Source organism: Scyliorhinus torazame, chromosome 5 (assembly GCF_047496885.1).
Source record: "Scyliorhinus torazame isolate Kashiwa2021f chromosome 5, sScyTor2.1, whole genome shotgun sequence".
Lineage (NCBI taxonomy): Eukaryota > Metazoa > Chordata > Chondrichthyes > Carcharhiniformes > Scyliorhinidae > Scyliorhinus > Scyliorhinus torazame.
In genome coordinates this window covers 67,056,709-67,079,846 of record NC_092711.1, presented here as the reverse complement: position 1 = coordinate 67,079,846, position 23,138 = coordinate 67,056,709, and the positions used below count along the sequence as shown (strand labels likewise).

Genomic DNA, 23,138 nt, shown 5'->3' with positions numbered 1-23,138 from the left:
TGAACACGGTTCAGTCCTGGGTGTGATTAACGGAAAATTCCAATCACTGTAGTTATTTATGAACTCACTGATGTCTCAGCAGGCTGGATGAGGTTGTGAAACCTTTCCCACACTGGGAGCAGGTGAACGGCCTCTCCCCAGTGTGAACTCGCTGGTGGGTCAGCAGGTTGGATGACTGAGTGAATCCCTTCCCACACTGGGAGCAGGTGAAAGGTCTTGTGCCAGTGTGAATTCGGCGGTGGTCAGTGAGTTGTGATGATCGTCTGAACCCAGTCCCGCAGCGAGAGCATCTGAATGGCTTCTCGTCAGTGTGAACACGTTGATGGTACATCAGTTCCCAGGAACTTTTAAAGCCCTTCCCACAGTCTGAACATTTAAAAGGTCTCTTGTCTGTGTGAACTCGGTGGTGTCTCAGCAGGGTGGATGAGGTAGTGAATCCCTTCCCACACACGGAGCAGGTGAAGGGCTTCTCCCCAGTGTGAATTCTCTTGTGCGTCAGCAGGTCAGATGACTGAGTGAATCTCCTTCCACACTTGGAGCAGATAAGCGGCCTCTCCGCGGTGTGAATCCTCTGGTGTACAGTGAGTAGGGACGATCGCCTGAACCCAGTCCCGCAGCGAGAGCATCTGAACGGTCTCTCGTCAGTGTGAACACGTTGATGCAGCATCAGTTCCTGGAAACTTTTATAACATTTCCCACAGTCTGAGCATTGAAATGGTCTCTCCACAGTGTGAACTCGCTGGTGTCTCAACAGGTTAGCCGAAATAGTAAAACTCTTCCCACACTTGGAGCAGGAGAACGGTTTCTCTCCAGTGTGACTGCGTCGATGTGTTTCCAGCTCTGATGGGGAAATGAAACCCCTCCCACAGTCCCCACATTTCCACGGATTCTCCCCAGAGTGACTCCGCTTGTGTCTCGACAGGCCTGATGATCGACGGAAGCCTCGTCCACACACACAACACGTGTACGGTTTCTCCCCACTGTGAATGGTGCTGTTTCCTTCCATGTTCAAAATCCGCTGATATTCAGGTTACGGTAAATGAGCAACTGGAGCTGATCCTGATCTGATGAAGTTTCCCGACTGCAAATCCTCTCCTTCGAACACCCTGTGAAACTGATTTAAAACAGAAAATAGGGACTGAGAGAGAACCCACAAAAACACAAAGGCACGTTGTGAAATTGAGCTGAATGAATCTGGTCATTTGTGGGGCCGGCACTGGGAAAAAGTGACCATGAAACCTGCTGGATTGTTGTAAATACACAACTGGTTCATAGAATTTTATCATAGAATTTACAGTGCAGAAGGAGGCCATTCGGCCCATCGAGTCTGCACCGGCTCTTGGAAAGAGCACCCTACCCAAGATCAACACCTCCATCCTATCCCCATAACCCAGTAACCCCACCCTACACTAAGGGCAATTTTGGACACTATGGGCAATTTATCATGGCCAATCCACTTAACCTGCACATCGTTGGACTGTGAGAAGAAACCGGAGCACCCGGAGGAAACCCACGCACACACGGGGAGGATGTGCACAGACAGTGACCCAAGCCGGAATAGAACCTGGGACCCTGGAGCTGTGAAGCAATTGTGCTATCCACAATGCTACCGTGCTGCCCTAATGTCCTTCAGGGACGGGAACCTGCCAACTGGTCTGGATCTAGAACAAAGAACAAAGAAAATTACAGCGCAGGAACAGGCCCTTCGGCCCTCCAAGCCCGTGCCGACCATGCTGCCCGACTAAACTACAATCTTCTACACTTCCTGGGTCCGTATCCCTCTATTCCCATCCTATTCACGTCTTTGTCAAGATGCCCCTCAAACGGCACTATCGTCCCTGCTTCCACCACCTCCTCCGGTAGCGAGTTCCAGGCACCCACTACCCTCTGTGTAAAAAAACTTGCCTCGTACATCTCCTCTAAACCTTGCCCCTCGCACCTTAAACCTATGCCCCCTAGTAATTGACCCCTCTACCCTGGGGAAAAGCCTCTGACTATCCACTCTGTCTATGCCTCTCATAATTTTGTAGACCTCTATCAGGTCGACCCTCCGTCGTTCCAGTGAGAACAAACCGAGTTTATTCAACCGCTCCTCATAGCTAATGCCCTCCATACCAGGCAACATTCTGGTAAGTCTCTTCTGCACCCTCTCTGAAGCCTCCACATCTTTCTGGTAGTGTGGCAAACAGACTACACGAGACTCTGACACACTGCGAGAAGGAGAGAGAAAGGGAGTAGTAAAGGCTGAATGATTGAAAGAAGTATTTAATATATCTTCAGAACAAGCAGAACATTGAGAGAATCTCCCAAACCATCGACCTCCACCACCTCGAAGGAGCAGGGTAGCAGGAATATGTGAACATCATTTCCAAGTTCCCCTCCAACTCGCACACCATCCTGACTTATCTGACATACACTACTGGATGGACAAAGTCATTGTCTTCATTCCCAGTTAAAAACTCCACTCCCTCACCGCCGACTCCATTTCTCTCCCTGGGAACTGTCTGAGACTGAATCACACTCTTCACAATCTTTGGCATATGAAAAATGAAATTAAATGAAAATCGCTTATTGTCACGAGTAGGCTTCAATGAAGTTCCTGTGAAAAGCCCCTAGTCGCCACACTCCGGCGCCTGTTCGGGGAGGCTGGTACGGGAATATTTCACCCCAAGCTGTGTTTCTGTCCACATATCACTGTCACCGCCTATTTCCACTCAGTAACATTGTCCAGTTATGTCCCTGTCTAAGTTCATGTGCTGCTGAAACTCATCCATTCCTTTGTTTCCTCTAAACTGGACTATTCTAATGTGGGTCTTGTCCATCTCCCAGATTCAACTTCACAGGAACTGGAGGTCATCCAAAGCTCATCTGCTCCTGCCCTCACTCACACCAGGTCTTGTTCACCATCACCTCTGTGCTCCCTCATCTACATCGTGGTAATCGCCAGTCCGATAATTAACATAGAATTTACAGTGCAGAAGGAGGCCATTCAGCCCATCGAGTCTGCACCGGCTCTTGGAAAGAGCACCTTACCCAAGGTCAACTCCGCCACCCTATCCCCATAACCCAGTAACCCCACCCACCACTAAGGGCAATTTTGGACACTAAGGGCAATTTATCATGGCCAATCCACCTAACCCGCACATCTTTGGACTGTGGGAGGAAACCGGAGCACCTGGAGGAAACCCACGCACACATGGGGAGGATGTGCAGACTCCGCACAGACAGTGACCCAAGCCAGAATCGAACCTGGGACCCTGGCGCTGTGAAGCAATTGTGCTATCCACAAGGCTACCGTGCTGCCCACGTCTGGGCTCATCTAATTGTGGTCCTCCCCCGGCTCCAGTTCCTCCCCTGTGCTCACAATCTCCTCCCTGAGCTGCCTGATCCCCTTCAGTCTGTCTCCACCAGCCACACTGAGCATGCTCAGAACACAGCACAGCCCTGCGTCCTCACCCTGGGTTCCTTTAGTCACCGATAGGGGACTTTCTGACCGATTGGGCATTCTGGGTAATCTCACCACCATCGAGATCAATCAGGCAAACCTTTTCCCCAGTTGGTAAAACGGAAGATCCATGGATGAGGGGGATAGTGGACAGGAAGCAGAATCAGGTTCAGATATTGTACTGAATACTCACAGTATAAGCACATTAATCTGATAGGAGATCACTTCCATGCGAGAAGACAGCAGTGTGAAGCCTCCTGAGATTCTGGTCCCTTCCCAATCAGTGATTACTGGAGCTGGGATACAGAAAAGAGTCGGAATAAATTCAGCGATTTATTTGTTCAGTTTTACAAATGGGTCTGGAGTCACATTCGAAGTTTGTGCAGACTGTGAGTCCCTGGCTTTATTAACCCTCCCTTTCCAGAACTTGGGGGAAGGTGTCTGGTATTCAGGACAAATATTACAGGAACTATTTTAAAACTTGTGTCATCATTGATGCTTTATGAGTATGGGTCATGACCAAAGCATTCGTGGGACCCATTTCTTATAACGGGTTAGTTCAGAAATCAGGGGTCTGAGCTGCATAAATAGAGGTGTTGAGCACTAAAACAAGAAATTATAAAGTCCTGGTTAGATCACAACATTACATCCAGTTCTGGTCACCAGTCCTCATGAAGGATATGAGGATCCTTACAGAGTGCTGAGGAGATTCAGGATGGTTCCAGGAGGGACGTTAGCGGCAAGGTTAGGTTGGAGAAACTGGGCTTGTTCTACATAGAACAAATGAGATTGAGGGGAGATTGATGGAGGTGTACAAAATTAATACAGACATAGATCACGTCGATAAAGAAAAGCTGTTCACATGAGAGAACCTGAGATGCCTCAGATGCAGCGGGGAATATGAAGAAGACCTTTCTTTACACTCAGTGATAACCTGGATCTCACAGCCCTGGAGGGTGGTGGAAGTGGAAATGATTCATCACTTCACAAGAAGAAGGATGATATACTGTGCGACTTTTATCAAGGATTTGGCTGCATGCTGGACGATTGCTTCATATTTTAATTATCTGTCCCACTCCCACTCTGACCTCTCTGCCCTTGGCCTCCTGAACTGTTCCAATGAAGCTCAAAGGGAGCTCGGGGAACAGCAGCTCATCTTTCCATTCAACACTTTACAACCTTCAGAACTCAGCAGTGAGTTCAGCAGTTTCTGCAGCAACAAAGGTTTCAGGATCTGGAACTCTGTCCCTGAAAAGGTGCCAGAACCGGATTCTATGTTTAGAATGTGTCTGCTCATCCGAGATTCCCCAACCAGTGGAATTAGTTCCTTTCCATCTACCTCGTCAGTTCCAATTAACATCCTGAAAACTTTGATCAATTCCCTTTTAATCTTCTAAATTCCAAAGATTACAACCCTCATAATCAGGTGGGAAAGGGGTTAGGGAGGGGAAAGATAGAATTAATGGAATAGTGCTAAAGATTGTGCAGGGACATAGGGGACTGGGGTTTCTAAGTTTTCTGAAGTGACATGATATATTCAGAGAGTAGTTAGCAAAGCAGTACTGTAGAAAGATCATTTAGATCTGAAAATTAGACTTCCGGGTGCGGCGATGACCAGCTGAGTCGCACGTTTCGGCAGCTCCCGGTGAAACGGACTTTTGGGCTCTTGATAGGAGCCCCAACGGCAATTTTGACGGCTAAAAACACTGTGCGGTAAACCAGAAGGGAATCCCCCCTGGATACGGATGAAAAAAGGAGGAGAAAGTGGCCGGATTGCAGTGGATCCTTTAGAACAGCGGCAAGGAAGGCAAGTAAAAACCAAGATGGCGTCGGAAGGTGGCAGTTTAACATGGGGCCCTGAACAACAAGAGTTCTTGAAATGCTGTGTGGAAGAGCTCAAAAAGGAAATGAAGAAAGAGCTGTTGGCCCCGATACTACAGGCGACCGAAGGGCTAAAGGAGGAACAAAAGACCCAGGAGTGGGAGCTTCGGGTCGTGAAGGCAAAGGCAGCCGAGAATGAGGATGACATACAGGGCCTGGTGGTGAAGATGGAGACGCATGAGGCACATCAGAAACGATGTGTGGAAAGGTTGGAGGCACTGGAGAACAATGCAAGGAGGAACAACCTGAGGATTCTCGGTCTTCCTGAAGGTGCGGAGGGAGCGGACTTCGGGGCATATGTGAGCACGATGCTGCACTCGTTAATGGGAGCGGAGGCCCTGGCGGGTCCGTTGGAGGTGGAGGGAGCATACCGAGTGATGGCGCGAGGACCGAGAGCAGGAGAAATTCCCAGAGCTATCGTGGTGAGATTCCTCCGTTTTAAGGATAGAGAAATGGTCCTTAGATGGGCAAAGAAAACTCGGAGCAGTAAATGGGAGAACGCGGTGATCCGCGTTTATCAAGACTGGAGTGCGGAGGTGGCGAGAAGGAGGGCGAGCTTTAATCGGGCCAAGGCGGTGCTTCATAAAAAGAAGATAAAATTTGGAATGCTGCAACCGGCAAGACTGTGGGTCACATATCGAGGGAGGCACCACTACTTTGAGACGGCGGATGAAGCGTGGACTTTTATTGTGGAAGAAAAACTGGAATGAGCGGGTTATTAAAAAGAACGTTTGAACAAAGTGGTGGGGCGAATGTGGGGGGCGAAGAGGGGGGTTAAAAAGGGGGGAAAGAGGAGTTTTATGTACTAATCCTGCGAGGTGGTAACTTTTCTCTCTTCCACAGGTGGTGATGGGGGGAGGAGGGGAGGTGGAGGAGATGGGGCGTTGGCCATTGGGGGCGGGGCCAAGGGAGAAGCGCAGGCTTGGTTCCCGCGCTATGATAATCATGGCGGGAATAGAGAAGCAGGAAGGAGGGGGCGTCGCACGGTGCGAGCCGAGGTCACGGGGGGAAGCCGAGGTCGGCCAGAGTTTGCTGACTTCTGGGAGCAACATGGGGGGAGTAATTACGCTAGCGGGGGATCTAGCGGGGGGGGGGTGGGAGGGGGGAATTACTGGGTTGCTGCTGCTGGGGAGAGGGGGGAGCTGGTATGGGAGGGGATGGGCGGGGGGGGGCACCGCCTGGGGGAGATACAGCTGCGTGGGAACCGGGTGAGGAGCTGGAAAAAGGGGATGGCTAATCGACAAGGGGGGGGGGGGTAGCAAGCCCCCCAATCCGGCTGATCACGTGGAACGTGAGAGGGCTGAACGGGCCGATAAAGAGGGCACGGGTACTCGCACACCTTAAGAAACTTAAGGCAGATGTGGTTATGTTACAGGAAACGCACCTGAAACTGATAGACCAGGTTAGGCTACGCAAAGGATGGGTGGGGCAGGTGTTCCATTCGGGGCTAGATGCGAAAAACAGGGGGGTGGCTATATTAGTGGGGAAGCGGGTAATGTTCGAGGCAAAGAATATAGTGGCGGATAACGGGGGCAGATATGTGATGGTGAGTGGCAAACTACAGGGGGAGACGGTGGTTTTGGTAAACGTATATGCCCCGAACTGGGATGATGACAATTTTATGAGGCGGATGCTAGGACGCATTCCGGACCTAGAGATGGGAAAGCTGATAATGGGGGGAGATTTTAATACGGTGTTGGAACCAAGGCTGGATAGGTCGAAGTCCAGGACTGGAAGGAGGCCGGCAGCAGCCAAGGTACTTAAAGATTTTATGGAGCAGATGGGAGGTGTAGACCCGTGGAGATTTAGCAGACCTAGGAGTAAGGAGTTCTCGTTTTTCTCCTGTGTCCATAAAGTCTACTCGCGAATAGACTTTTTTGTGCTGGGAAGGGCGGTGATCCCGAAGGTGAGGGGAACGGAGTCTACGGCTATAGCCATTTCGGATCACGCTCCACACTGGGTAGACTTGGAGATAGGGGAGGAAACAGGAGGGCGCCCACCCTGAGAATGGACATGGGACTAATGGCAGATGAGGGGGGGTGTCTAAGGGTGAGGGGGTGCATTGAAAAGTACTTGGAACTCAATGATAATGGGGAGGTCCAGGTGGGAGTGGTCTGGGAGGCGCTGAAGGCGGTGGTTAGAGGGGAGCTGATATCAATAAGGGCACATAAAGGGAAGCAGGAGAGTAAGGAACGGGAGCGGTTGCTGCAAGAACTTTTGAGGGTGGACAGACAATATGCGGAAGCATCGGAGGAGGGACTGTACAGGGAAAGGCAAAGGCTACATGTAGAATTTGACTTGCTGACTACGGGCACTGCAGAGGCACAATGGAGGAAGGCACAGGGTGTACAGTACGAATATGGGGAGAAGGCGAGCAGGTTGCTGGCACACCAATTGAGGAAAAGGGGAGCAGCGAGGGAAATAGGGGGAGTGAGGGATGAGGAAGGAGAGATGGAGCGGGGAGCGGAGAGAGTGAATGGAGTGTTCAAGACATTTTATAAAAAATTATATGAAGCTCAACCCCCGGATGGGAGGGAGAGAATGATGGGCTTCTTGGATCGGCTGGAATTTCCCAAGGTGGAAGAGCAGGAAAGGGTGGGACTGGGAGCACAGATCGAGGTAGAAGAAGTGGTGAAAGGAATTAGGAGCATGCAGGCGGGAAAGGCCCCGGGACCGGATGGATTCCCAGTCGAATTCTATAAAAAATATGTGGACTTGCTCGCCCCGGTATTGACGAGGACCTTTAATGAGGCAAAGGAAAGGGGACAACTGCCCCCGACTATGTCTGAAGCAACGATATCGCTTCTCTTAAAGAAGGAAAAGGACCCGCTACAATGCGGGTCCTATAGACCTATTTCCCTCCTAAATGTAGATGCCAAGATCCTGGCCAAGGTAATGGCAATGAGACTAGAGGAATGTGTCCCGGGGGTGGTCCACGAGGACCAAACTGGGTTTGTGAAGGGGAGACAGCTGAACACGAATATACGGAGGCTGTTAGGGGTAATGATGATGGCCCCACCAGAGGGGGAAACGGAGATAGTAGTGGCGATGGATGCCGAGAAAGCATTTGATAGAGTGGAGTGGGATTATTTGTGGGAGGTGTTGAGGAGATTTGGTTTTGGAGAGGGGTATGTTAGATGGGTGCAGCTGTTGTATAGGGCCCCGATGGCGAGCGTGGTCACGAATGGACGGGGATCTGCATATTTTCGGCTCCATAGAGGGAGAAGGCAGGGATGCCCTCTGTCCCCATTATTGTTTGCACTGGCGATTGAGCCCCTGCCGATAGCGTTGAGGGGTTCCAAGAAGTGGAGGGGAGTACTTAGAGCAGGAGAAGAACACCGGGTATCTTTGTATGCGGACGATTTGCTACTATACGTGGCAGACCCGGCGGAGGGGATGCCAGAAATAATGCGGATACTTGGGGAGTTTGGGGATTTTTCAGGGTATAAATTGAACATGGGGAAAAGTGAGTTGTTTGTGGTGCATCCAGGGGAGCAGAGTAGAGAAATAGAGGACCTACCGTTGAGGAAGGTAACAAGGGACTTTCGCTACCTAGGGATCCAGATAGCCAAGAATTGGGGCACATTGCATAGGTTAAATTTAACGCGGTTGGTGGAACAAATGGAGGAGGATTTCAAGAGATGGGATATGGTATCCCTGTCACTGGCAGGGAGGGTGCAGTCGGTTAAGATGGCGGTCCTCCCGAGATTCCTCTTTGTGTTTCAGTGCCTCCCGGTGGTGATCACAAAGGCTTTTTTTAAAAGGATGGGGGATATGGAATGTGGCAAAGAGCAGGAATAACGCAACTGAAAGATCTGTTTGTGGATGGGAAGTTCGCGAGTCTGGGAGCGCTGACCGAGAAATATGGGTTGCCCCAAGGGAATGCATTCAGGTATATGCAACTGAGGGCTTTTGCGAGGCAACAGGTGAGGGAATTCCCGCAGCTCCCGACACAAGAGGTGCAGGACAGAGTGATCTCAAAGACATGGGTGGGGGATGGTAAGGTGTCAGATATATATAGGGAAATGAGGGACGAAGGGGAGACTATGGTAGATGAACTAAAAGGGAAATGGGAAGAAGAGCTGGGGGAGGAGATCGAGGAGGGGCTGTGGGCAGATTCCCTAAGCAGGGTAAACTCGTCGTCCTCGTGTGCCAGGCTAAGCCTGATTCAGTTTAAGGTATTACACAGGGCGCATATGACTGGAGCACGGCTCAGTAAATTTTTTGGGGTGGAGGATAGGTGTGCGAGGTGCTCGAGAAGCCCAGTGAATCATACCCATATATTTTGGTCATGCCCGGCACTACAGGGGTTTTGGATGGGGGTGACAAAGGTGCTTTCAAAAGTAGTGGGGGTCCGGGTCGAACCAAGCTGGGGGTTGGCTATATTTGGGGTTGCACAAGAGCCGGGAGTGCAGGAGGCGAGAGAGGCCGATGTTTTGGCCTTTGCGTCCCTAGTAGCCCGGCACAGGATATTGTTAATGTGGAAAGAAGCCAAGCCCCCGGGGGTGGAGACCTGGATAAATGACATGGCAGGGTTTATAAAGCTAGAGCGGATTAAGTTCGTTCTAAGGGGGTCGGCTCAAGGGTTCACCAGGCGGTGGCAACCATTCGTCGAATACCTCGCAGAAAGATAGATGGAATGGAAAAAAGAAGGCAGCAGCAGCAGCCCAGGATCGGGGGGGGGGGGGGGGGGAGGGGGGGGGGGGAGGGGGGGGGGGAGGGGGGGAGTGGGGGGAGGGGGGGAGGAGGGGGGGGGAACCAGAAGGACTCTCAGGGTTGTTAATATATACTGTATAATATGTATAGGTCGTTGCGACAGATAATTATATATTGGACTGTTAAATTATATTTTTGGAGAGTGTTACTTGTGATAAGGCAGTTGCCAATTAGGGTTAGTTTTCATTTTTGTTATTTATTATTTATTCATTTTTGTTTATAAAATAGGTCATTGTTATTTGTGTTGTTATAATATTGTGTAAAGGATGCACAATGTACTGTATTGGTTGACCAAAAATTTTCAATAAAATATTTATTAAAAAAAAAGATCTGAAAATTAACTCTAATTCTCTCTTCACAGATGCTGCCAGATCTGCTGAGTTTATCCAGAATTTTCTGTTTTTATCTCAGATTTCAAGAACCCGCAGTATTTTGCTTTTATTAAATTGCCTCTTGAGCTGATAAATGGTGTTAATGAGCACAAAATAGAAGTTTTACTGCTTTATAAATTCGAGAATTGTGTCTATTTCTGGTCACCACTCTTCAGGAAGAATGCGAAGGTCCTTGAGAAGGTGCAGAAGAGATTTTGCAGAATGGTTCCGGCAGAGGGGGTTGAGGAGATTTAATTCAGGTGTAGAAAATTCTGATGGGTTTAGGTAAAATAGACAAAGAAAATCTGTTCCCAGTCACTGATCGTACGAGGACTCGGGGACACATACAGGTTTGGGGTAAAAGATATGGGAGATGTGAAGGGGACCGATTTTACAGTCAGTGGTAATGTCCCTAAAATTACGGCTGAGGGGAGGGCAGAAATGGACACGATGAATATTTTCAAAAGGAAATTGGATAAATATTTAATGGAAACCTGCGAGGATAGAGGGATGGAACAGGGGAATTGGACTGACTGGATTGCTCTAGAGCTAGCATAGACTCACTGGGCCGAATAGCCTCCGCTGTGCCACAATGACTCTCTGACTATTTTTTTATAATCACACTGTATAATTTAACTTTGGGATTCAGCAGTGGCACAATGGTTAGCACTGCTGCCTCACAGCGTCAGGGACCCGGGTTCAATTCCGGTCTCTGTGTGGTGTTTGTACATTCTCCCGTGTCTGCGTGGGTTTCCTCCAGGTGCTCCGGTTTCCTCCCACCGTCCAAAGATGTGCAGGTTAGTTGATTGGCTATGCTAAATTGCTCCTTAATGTCCAAGGATGTGCAGGTTAAGTTCTAGGTTATGGGTATAATGTGGGGTGGATGGAGGAAGCATAAATGGGTAGAGTGCTCATTTGAAGGGTTGGTGCAGACTTAATGGGCTGGATGCCCCCCCCCCCCCCCTCTGAACTGGAGGGATTTGATGATCTTATGATCACTCAGGGAAATCTGTGCTCTACACTCCCTCTGAGGCCATTCTATTCTCCTAAGGTTTGTTGCCCGGAGCTGAGCTTTCAAGGTGTGGTCGAACCAGGGTTTGTGAATCTTGGGGCTTTTCCAGTCACACTGAGACCTGGAATCTTCTCGCACAGACAGAACAGACAAACATTTTACCTTGCACACCCAGATGCTGCTGATATTCAGGTTCTGATGTATCGCTGACTCTGTCAGATCACAATGTGATGCTTGGTTTAAATTTCCCATCAATCAGTCCTCCACTTCGAACTTCCTGAAAAAGAAAATTACAAAGACCTTCAACTGCTAGTGTGAGATATAAATTGAGGAGACATAAAAATTGTCTTGGTTTGAGTTTGCTGTGTGTAAATCCTCCCCTTCTAACCCCGTAAAAGGAGTTTCCAGAATCCATCACTGTCAGTCACAACATTCTCTCCTCCTGCTGACAGGACAGGGAGCACTGCGCATGCGCCCTGCTGCAATATGGCTGCCGTTATTCTGGGCTTGTGATGCAGAGCAGCCCAACAACGTCCTTTGCAAACACAGGATCAGGAGCTTCTTATTCGGGCTTTGAGGCATTCATGCTGTGTTTACTGTGTTTATGAGGCCCCCCCCTCCCAGGCACTCCGCTGTCTCTTCCCCCACACCTCGCGGCCCCGTGACTCAGTTCACCCAATCATTGGTCCCCTCACCGCCCAAGTCCAGACACGTACCACACTGCGCATGCCCCAGTCAGAGACCGCACTGCGCATGCTCTATTCAGAGACCGCGCTGCGCATTCTCCACTTACAGCTTGGTGGTGCGCCTGCGCAAGAAGCTCCTGTGGGCTGAATAGGACACAGTCGTTCACGTGGAGGATGCCGGGTATATATCCAACCATGAAGACATAATATTGCTCAATTGAAATTGTGGCTTTGTGGTCCGATTTCGATTGGGGCCATATGTCAAGATGTCATATGATTAAATTAATTGGTACAGCAACCAAAGTGCATGTGAAGTACATAGAACTATACAGCGCAGTACAGGCCCTTCGGCCCACGATGTTGCACCGAAACAAAAGCCATCTAACCTACACTATGCCATTATCATACATATGCTTATCCAATAAACTTTTAAATGCCCTCAATGTTGGCGAGTTGCGGCATGGTGGCATAGTGGCTAGCACTGCTGCTTCACAGCGCCAGAAACCCGGGTTCAATTCCGGCCTCGGATAACTGTGGGAAGATTGCAGTTTCTCCCTGTGTCTGTGTGGGTTTCCTCCGGGTGCTCCGGTTTCCTCCCACAGTCCAAAGATGTAGAGGTTAGGTGGATTGGCTGTGATAAATTGCTGTACAAAAGATTAGGTGGGTCACCGGGATAGGGTGAAAGCGTGGGATTAACTGGGGTGCTCTTTCCAAGGGCTGGTGCAGACTCGAATGGCCTCCTGCTGCACTGTAGGTTCTATGATTCTTCCTCCAGTGTGACTGAGCTGTTATGTCAGCAAATATGATGACCGAGTGAATTCACTTCCACATTCGCCTGAAGGCACATTCATTTTGGACCCAAGATGGCGCCGGAGCGTGGCGACTCTCTGTGAGCTCTGCCAAACAGATCTTCTTTTTACAACTTTATAATCATACTAATATTTTAAAACTAATTGAACACGAACATTATCACTAACCTTTACTCCTGTATGCTTCACCCGATGCCGGTGTCTATGTATTTACATTGTGGACCTTGTGTTGCCCTTTCATGTATTTTCTTTTTATTTTATTTTCTTTAATGTACTAAATGATCTGTTTGAGCTGCTCTTAGAAAAATACTTTTCACTGTACCTCAGTACACGTGACAATAAACAAATCCAAATCCAAGGAATTTTGTGGTGGGATTTTACACCTGAGATTGAAGCTCAGTCAGTGATTTTAAACCCTTCTGCTAATGAGTTCCACGTTCTTAGCACTGTTCAGTTAAAGAAAAGCAAAAAAACTACAGATGATGGAAATCTGAATTAACAACAAAAATAATAATCTAATAATAATCTTTATTAGTGTCACAAGTAAGCTTACATTAACACTGCAATGAAGTTAATGTGAAAATCCCCTAGTCGCCACACTACGGTGCCTGTTTGGATACACCTAACAAGCACATCTTTCGAGACTCGTGGGAGGAAACCGGAGCACTCGGAGGACACCCACGCAGACACAGGGAGAACGTGCAGACTCTGCACAGACAGTGACCCAAGCCAGAATCGAAATACTCAGCAGATCTGGTAGTGTCTGTGGAGAGGGAGACATGGTTTACATTTCATGTCCAAGATCTTTCATCAGAACTACACTGCATCAGCACAGATCTGAAAGGTCAACTGTTTCTCAATCCCCAGATGTTGCCAGATATGCTGGGTATTTCCAGTATTTTCTATTTTAATGTCTAGTTAAAGAGAATTGCTCATTAGATGTATTACTAAGTTATATTTATTTTCATCCTTATACAAGTGACAACATCTTCCAATTGTCTACCCTGTAAAACACTTCTATATCTTTATATTCCTCAATCATTCACTTTTCCAATGGAAACGTCCCTAGCCTGCTCAATCTATCATGATGGGTATAACCTATCACTATAGAATTGCTCCAATAAAACTTTGCATTTTGACAAAGTCCACATATTAGCCGTTCATTCAGTCCACAACAGAATTTAATAGGTTGACAGATGCAGGTTTAATCACCGTCTGAAACATGCACATAAAGACAGACACAAGCGATTCTGTGACTGAATTGGAGTAAATGGCAGAGATTTTAATAGAATCAAATTTTTAAAAATCTGTCTTCATGATAGCGAAATAGGAAAACCCACTCGGGGAGTTGAGAAAAACGAGGCTCGGTACAGATCCCGTGACGTCCCTCTTTCTTCAACACGAACGGGATGAAGGCGTCAGAACGTTTCACACACAGAACAAAAAGGAATCAAATATAATGAAAATATCATTCTCAAATCTCTACCTGTAAAACTCTCCCATTTCATTTCAATGCTGACTGTGCTCAATTTCACATGAGCACAATGGGGTTTGTATTTCCCAGTGACTCGAACTATTTTCTTTGTCAGTCATGTTTGCAAATCAATGTTGTATATTTCAGAGTCTCACTTTCAAATGAGAACATAAATGTCAGATAAGATTAAGTTTTGAGTAACGGAACAGATGCTGAGTAAATTGATTGACATTTTTGGAAGCAACATGAGAATGATGTTATTACTGAATGAGCACAAATCATTCCACCCTGAGAACGCTTCTCCATTTGAAAATTCATTTGAAACCAAATAAAGTGGACTACTTAAGCAAAGTGTCTCAACAGGGCTTTGTGAAGTTCTAAAAATCATTTCCCTCTCTAATAGACAGACTGTGTGAACAGGCTGTAGATCAAATAAAATAAAATTCTGTATATCAACTCAGAAATAATGAAGAGATGCTTGATCAGGAAAAAACACCTTCATAAATTTGGTATGAAATCAATTGCATGATTACATGTTGTTTATATCGTAAACTGCATAATTTCCATGTCCACATCGTCTGGTCCAGTGAAACTTGATCATTAAGTCAAACTGGGCATGGATTCGACAGAAATTCCTTTTTCAAAAGCGAATTGGACGATCAGCTGTAATGGAGAAAACTCAAGGCCGTTGAAAAACATTGAGACTAATCAAAAGATTGTTCTTTTGAAAAGCTGGTCGAGGTGATCGAGGTGCCACTTATTTCGTTTTGTTATTTTATGGTTACGTTGATTTATTAGTCTCTCTGCAGCATTCCTAATGAGAACAGCCGAATTCTAAAAAAACAAAGGCTCCAAAGTGTAACTGCGTGACAGAACAGTGGCAGCTTTCTACACAGGCCCATTGGAGCGAATATCAGTCAGCTGTTTCTGTAGTGTTGTGGTTATCACGTTCGCCTCACACGCGAAAGGTCCCCGGTTCGAAACCGGGCAGAAACATTATGGACGTTCCTCATTTAGCGATGAGTTGTATTCTTGCTGTTTTCTGTTTACTCATTAAGTGAATCCGTTACATTACACCCGTTTCAAATGATATCCTGCAAAATCCACCATTATGGGTACTGGGAGGAATTGGTCAGAGAGTTCACGCGTGTTAAGTGTGAATCGTTTTCTAATGTGCTGCGACATTTTCTGATTCTATTAATAACCTTAAATCAATTTCTCTGCCGCTTGTCTAAGTTTACAGCCGAATTGGACTCCCTCAAAAGAAGGTTCTTCAGTGCAACAAGAATGTAGGTTTCCTGTTCTCGGTCGGAGGGTCAAACTCGGTGCCTGTTTCTGTGGTGTGGTGGTTGTCATTTTTACTTTACACTCAAAAAACCCTGGATTGGAAACCGCGTAAAAACATTGTCGAGGCCCATTCGTTTAAGTGTGTAGGAAAAGTTGCATAATTGACATTTTCATTGTTACTCATCCCGAATAACCCTTGAACTGAGTAAATCTGCCGTGTGGAACCCCGGTCCCCAGAGCTTCAGCCTGATTCTCTGCATTGCCAGTTTAGTGACAATAACACAACTCAACACCAACCACTCCCCCAGTGAATCCGCAATAACACAACTCAACACCAACCACTCCCCCAGTGAATCCGCAATAACACAGCTCAACACCAACCACTCCCCCAGTGAATCCGCAATAACACAACTCAACATCAACCACTCCCCCAGTGAATCCGCAATAACACAACTCAACACCAACCACTCCCCCAGTGAATCCGCAATAACACAACTCAACACCAACCACTCCCCCAGTGAATCCGCTATCGATTATTACCTGGATATAATATCTTACAAAGCAAATGTCATTTGCTCTCATCTATGCCAGAAAGGTATTCAGGAGAAGCAGAAGTGCTGAAAATTGCCGGCACACTGAGCAGGAACAGAGATGCTCCTGTTTTGACTTGGCACAAATATTAACAGTTCCTTCAATGGCGACAAATGCAGGTCAGAGGCTGGGAATCTCGCTGTTATTCTATTAAATTGATTAACACTAAAAGACCGACTGGGAATCCTGCGGAGAGTAATTCACCCCCCCCCCCCCCCCACCCCCCCCCCACTCCATCCCCTCCCAGCCTCTTCACCATCAACAGTCACAAGTCAGGAATTAAATGGCTCAAAGGGCAAAGCTGGCTCGGTGGATTGGCCATGCGAAATGGCTGGGTTACGGGGGGTGGGCCTCGTTAGGGTGCTCTTTCCAAGGGTCGGTGGAGACTCGAAGGGCCGAATGGTGTCCTCCTGCACTGCAGGGATTCAATGATTCTCCTTCAGTTCCTCCCTCTCACTAAGCCCTGCATCCCCAACATTTCTGGCATCTGATTTGTGTCAGTTTCTGTCCCTTTAGAATACACTGGGATTTGTCAAAAAGACTACCAAAAGTAAATCTAAACGATCAACTGAATTGGGTTAAAGTTATTGAAAATGCATTTGTTCATGGACTGAAACTGATGTCTAAACATTTACCACGAGCCAACCAGGAGTCGAACCTGGAATGTCCCGATGGGGAGCTTGGCGCGTTATCCATTGCGCCACTGGTTCACAAGGTAAACACGTCCTTACATCTCGTCCAACAGGTTACACAGACTGTTTATCCCAAAGTGTTTTACAACTCTCAGGGAAATTCTCTCAGGGTCGCCCCGGCGGATTGGATCAGACTCAGGGTTGAATTTGGCGGCAATGTAAAATACACCAATGCTGTTCCCAGTGTGGGAGGTCATTCTCGAAAAACAGAAAGAATGAACTGGAATTTCTGGGATCGTGTCCAGCGTCTGTTGGTGGGGAAATGCGGTTGGTGAATGGCCAGGCTTGGATAACACTTACCAGGCCATAAAACAGTAAGTGAATTAATTTAAGTTTGGAAGTTCCCATCTCCTTTCTGTCTGCAGGTATTTCCCGCTCTGAGCTGCACAATGAACCACAAACCACAGCGATTAAACTAACTTTTATTTCCTGTCCGTTCAACTGGTGTCGGTGCCGGCAATGTTTATGGACAAACTGCAGCTTCTGTGTATGTTTCCCCCGCTGCATTTATTCCCCTGGAACTGACACTCTCATTTTCTGTTTTCATCAAATGTCCGAACGGTGTAAAGTTCCGATCATGTCCACCAGAGGGCGACATGGTCACATGTTTCCTCCTTATCAAATACCCGCCACAATATTCCCCTTCAGGTTCTGACTCAGTCAATGGTTCCTCTCTGTTTTCAAACATACGAACAGATGAAATAGAAGCAGCAGTTGGCGATTCGGCCCCTTCAGGCTGCTAAGACATTCAATAAGATGTGGAGATGCCGGCGTTGGACTGGGGTGGGCACCGTAAGAAGTCTGACAACACCAGGTTAAAGTCCAACAGGTTTGTTTCGAATCACAAACTTTCGGAGCACAGCTCTTTCATCGGGTGAGTGAAGAGGTGGGTTCCATAAACATATATATAGACACAGCCAATGATACAAAGACTCGCATTCAAAGTATCATCTTGCATCATTGACTGTGTCTCTCTGTGATGTGGAGATGCCGGCGTTGGACTGGGGTGGGCACAGTAAGAAGTCTTACAACACCAGGTTAAAGTCCAACAGGTTTGTTTCGATGTCACTAGCATTCGGAGCGCTGCTCCTTCCTCAGGTGGTTATATGTGGTTATGGAACCCACCTCTTCATTCACATGAGGAAGCAGCAGTGCTCCGAAAGCTAGTGATTCAAAACAAACCTGTTGGAATTTAACCTGGTGTTGTAAGACTTCTTACTATTCAACAAGGTGGCTGACCTGTTTGTGTTTCGAATTGCACATTCCCATCATGCAAAGATACGAAATTTGATTCTCTGATAGTAAATGGTCTGTTTTATAGAATGATACACACACGGGAGCACATACTAACGGATAAGATAGAAGCAGAAGTCGGCCATTCGTCCCTTCAGCCTGTTCTGCTATTGTGATACTCTTCTGTGATACTGAATATTCTGTTTTCTAGAATGATACAGCACATGTGCAGAGTTCGAAAGAAGCTCAACAAACACTCGAGGAACAGCCGCGCATTTTTCCACTGGGCTCAATACAGCTTTCACACTCAGAGTGTGTGCAACACTGTAAATGCTGCCCCCATTCTGTGTGCCCTTACATCGCAGATTTGGGTTTGAATCTTGTTTCCACTTGTTCTTTGTGTCCGGGTGACAGTTGTTGATCAATCTGCCATTGACAGCTGCTCCAGACACATCTTTTGTTTCTTTGTTTCTTCCATTGCTCTGACAGAGAGCTGGCACAGACACGGCAGCCCGAATGGCCTCATTCTGTGGTGTAATCATTCTCTGATTCGATGCTAACCTCACTCTGTGGCCAGGGAACCAAGACATTTTCTCATTTAATCTCTCCTGACTTTCCCCCTATCAGAGCCCTTTCCTGTTGTTCTGTTTGCTCCCTCCGGGATTTCACTTGCTTCTAATTTTCTACATTTCTAACCTGTCCCGGTTTTAGTGGAAGGTCACGGAGGTGAAAGATGAATTTTGTTTCCCCGACCACAAATGCTGCCTGACTTCCTGAAATTTCCCAGCATTTCCGCAGATATCTGATTGGCTGTGGATGGCAATGAACGTATCTTTTGGTTCAATGATCGCTTTCTTACCGGCTCGTTGGTCTAGAGGTAAGATTCTCGCTTCGGGGTTTAGACTGGAGGAAAATGTGAGAGGTCCCGGGTTCAAATCCCGGACGAGCCCTTTGATGTTATTTTCTGTTGGTCAACCAACATGTTTTCTTCATTTCTTTGCGGTGCAGACGGCGGGATTCATTCACATTGGGTTTCCTTTGAGAAGCTGAGCTCACGCTGCAGGGAACCAATACGTTCCCAAGAAAACCGAGACATTTTCGAAAAGCTTGACTATGTGAGTGGACATTCCCTTATCTCCATTCACGAATCCAGGTGACTCCATGGTGGTGGATTCAGGCAACTCTCTTGTCTGTTTCATTTTATCCATTCGGAAATGTGAACATCACTGGCTGCTCCAGCATTTCGCCCACAACTATTCGCTATTGAGAAGGTGGTGGTGAGCTGCTTCTTGAACCGCTGCAGTCCATTGGTGTAGGTACACCTACAGTGCTTTTAGGGAGGGAGTTCCAGGATTATGTCCCAATGACAGTGAAGGAACAGCCGATATATTTCCCAGTCAGGATGGGGAGTGGCTGGGAAGGGAACTTTCAGGGTCTCGGGGTCTTGGGTTTGGAAGGTGCTGTCTAAGATGTCTTTAGTGAGTTCCTGCACCCATCCAGGCAAGTGGAGAGTATCCCATCACACTCCTGACTTGTGCCTTGTAGATGGTGGACAGTTAGGATGTGGAGTTAGGAGGTGAGTTACTCGCTGCAGGATTCCCAGCCGCTGACCTGCATTTGTCGCCATTGAACGAACTGTTAATATTTGTGCCGAGTCAAAATAGGAGCATCTGTGTCCCTGCTCAGTGTGCCGGGAATTTTCAGCTGACCCTGAATGCATTTTGAGGTACATGTCAGAGCAAATGACACGTGCTTGAAAGTTATTATATTCAGGTAATATTGGATTCACTGGGGAACTGGCTGGTGGTTGAATAGTGTAATTGTCTCTGGACCAGTAAAGCAAAGAACCAGGCTGGAGCTCTGGGGACCGGGGTTCCACGCGGCAGATTAACTCAGCGACTCAATTCGAGGGCAATTCGGGATGAGTGTAAATGGATAAAGGAAATGTCAATCATGTAACATTTCCACACACGGAAACCAATGGGTTTTGACAATGTTTCTGTGCGGGTTTAAACCGAGGACCTTTAAGCAAACATGATCATCACTACACTACAGAAACAGGGAACAGCGCTTAGTGCATTGACCGGGAATAGTAAACTGTGCGTCCTTATTGCACTGAGGAACCTTTTATTGTCAGAGTACTATTCGAATGAAAACTTAGGCAAGTGGCGGAGAAATCGATCCGACATTAGAATCATAAAATGCTATAATCAGCAACGACATTAGAAAACCATTCAGAGTTAACACGTGTGAACTCTCTGACTGCGATTCCTGCCAGTCTCCATCACAGTATTTTGCAGGATATCAATCGGAACTTTGCGGGTGTAAGATAATGTATTCGCTTAACTATTGAACAACAAATAGCAAGGATACAACTCATCTGCAAATTTCGACGAGTAACGTCAATAAAGTTTCGAATAAGGGACATTTGGTGTGTGAGGGGAATGTGTTAACCTGTACACTGAAAAACAGCTGACTGGCAATGAGCCCATTGGACTGGTGTTTTGAAAATGTGTTGTCTTGTCTGGAAACGTGATAGTACTCCAACAAAAATATAGACATTGAAAAGAGCAAACCGATTAGTCTCAATGTCCTTCTCTCTTTCTGTGATCTTGAAGTTTCTCTCTACCAATTATTCTTCCAATTTGCTTTTGAAAAAGGTGTTTCTGCAGAATCCTTGCGCAGTTTGATTTAAACGAGAACGTTCCCCTGGTCCAATGACCAGAAGATTTGGACACGAAGATGGTGTCGTTTACGATATAAACATTATGTAATCATGCAATTGGTTTCATTTTGAATTTACAAAAGTGTCTTTTCTGCTGAAGCATCGTCATTATTTCTGAGTTGATAACAGAATCTAATTAATTTGCTCTCCATCCTGTTTACAGAGTCTGTCTATTAGCGAGGGAAAGGATTTGTGAAGCTTAACAAAGCCCTCTAGAGATCACTTTGCTGAAGTAGTTTACTTTATTTGATTTCAAATTAATTTTTAAATGTAGAAATGTCCGCTCAGCAAATATCTCCGGGTGAAATGGTTTCCTCTCATTCAGTAATAACATCATTCTTATCTCCCTTCGAAAATCATCAAACAATTTTACTCAGTATTTGTTCCATTACTCAAAACTTGATATTATTTGATATTTATGTCCACATCTGAAATTGAGACTCTCTGAGATATACAACATTGAATTGCAAACACGACTGACAAAGAAAATAAATCGAGTCACTGGGTAATACAAGTTCCCTTGTGTTCATCTGAGATTGGCCCCAGTCAGTTTTTAAACACAATCAAATATCTTCACAGGTCAGAGATGTAAGAATGATATGTTCATTATATTGTTCATTATATTATACCTTCTTTGTTCTGGGTATGATACATTCTGCAGCCTAAATCCCGTTCATGTATAAGAAAGGAGGGGTGACAGCAAATCCGCACTGAGCCTGGATTTCCTCATCTCCCTGAGTGGCTTTTCCTGTTTCTCTCCCACAAAGCCCGATTTTCAAAAAGGTGTTTTAGTTAAATCTCTGCTATTTCCTCTACTTCAGTTGGAGTACCATTTGTCTCTGTCTGTATGAGCACATATTACCATTAAATATGTTTCAGATGGTGATTTAAAATGTTCATCTACATCCATAAATCTATTAAATTCTGTTAAATTGGATCATCTTTTTCTGATCTTTGCTTCTTCAATATTCACTTCCTCCGACTTCTCTGAATGACGTTTGAGGCCGAGATGAGACCAAATATATATCTAATATATGGGATTCAGATGACATGCAGAAACAAACGCATGTTATCCAAACTTCCCTCAAACTAAGCGAGAAGTATTCAATGTTCCTGCCCAGTTTTGAACGGAGGATATTTTGCGGCGTTAGATGAACATGATAACCACTACACTACAGAAACAGTAAGAAGTCTTACAACACCAGGTTAAAGTTCAACATGTTTGTTTCAAACACTAGCTCCTTCCTCAGGTGAGCAGTGCTCTGAAAGCTAGGGTTTGAAACAAACCTGTTGGACTTTAACCTGGTGTTGTAAGACTTCTCACTGTGCTCACCCCAGTCCAACGCCGGCATCTCCACATCATGGCTACAGAAACAGGCAGCAGCGAAGCAGCCAATGGACCTGTGCTATGTTCAACTGCAGTGTCTTGCTGCAGCTTCTGATGGTTAGGCTGAGAGGCCATGTCACTTATTACTCTCCTCCACCTTCCTCACATGTTTATTTCTAGCAACATTTTCATTACTTCCATTGACCTCTCTTCCCTCACAATTGCTCCCCCCAAGCACACATTCACACCACTTGGGCAATTTGCTCCCTGTTCCTAGTCTTCCTCTGACACACTGCTTACTTTAGTTCTGCCATTAACACAGTCTAATCTCTTAACGTGCCACTATCAGCACCTTTCTTAGCCTTGTAAGAAGTCTCACAACACCAGGTTAAAGTCCAACAGTTTTGTTTGGAGTCACTAGCTTTCGAAGAGCAGCTCCTTCACCAGGGGAGTTTCTTAGCCTTAATCACCCCATTTACATTCCTTTTTTCTTTCTATCCAAGACATTTTAGTCATTCTCCACCTATTGCTGGCCCTCTATCCAGTCCCAATTCTCCACGAGACCCCCGCCCGCCACCCCATCCACCACCCCCGCCCATCCACAATAGTCTGAATCTGACCCCCTTTCCAGTTCTCCAGCTTTGACAAAGCGTCACCCAGACCCGGAACGACAGCTGCCATCTCGTTCCACAGAGCCCGTCAGACCTGCTGAGATTGTCCAGTATTTTCAGTTTTTGTTTCTGATTGAAGCATCTGCAGTAAGTTGCTTTTATCTTACAATTAGACATGATTGACACAATTATTATGTTCATCTGCATCTGTCAATCCATTATATACTGTTGTGGATGAACAAACTGCGAATATCCAAACTGTCTTAAAGCAGGGAAAT

General features: G+C 46.6%; 1 protein-coding gene and 2 non-coding genes across 3 annotated transcripts in view; 2 read left to right on the top strand and 1 right to left on the bottom strand.

The window, feature by feature from the left end:
- Positions 1-23,138, bottom strand: part of LOC140418206 (uncharacterized) — a 387,895-nt gene that overhangs the window by 326,102 nt on the left and 38,655 nt on the right. The gene's annotated exons all lie outside the window — the stretch shown is intronic.
- Positions 15,318-15,390, top strand: trnav-cac (transfer RNA valine (anticodon CAC)). Its single transcript has one exon. It is a non-coding gene; the product is annotated as a tRNA-Val (tRNA).
- On the top strand, positions 19,058-19,147 carry trnap-cgg (transfer RNA proline (anticodon CGG)). The gene is given in 2 exon segments: positions 19,058-19,093; positions 19,112-19,147. It is a non-coding gene; the product is annotated as a tRNA-Pro (tRNA).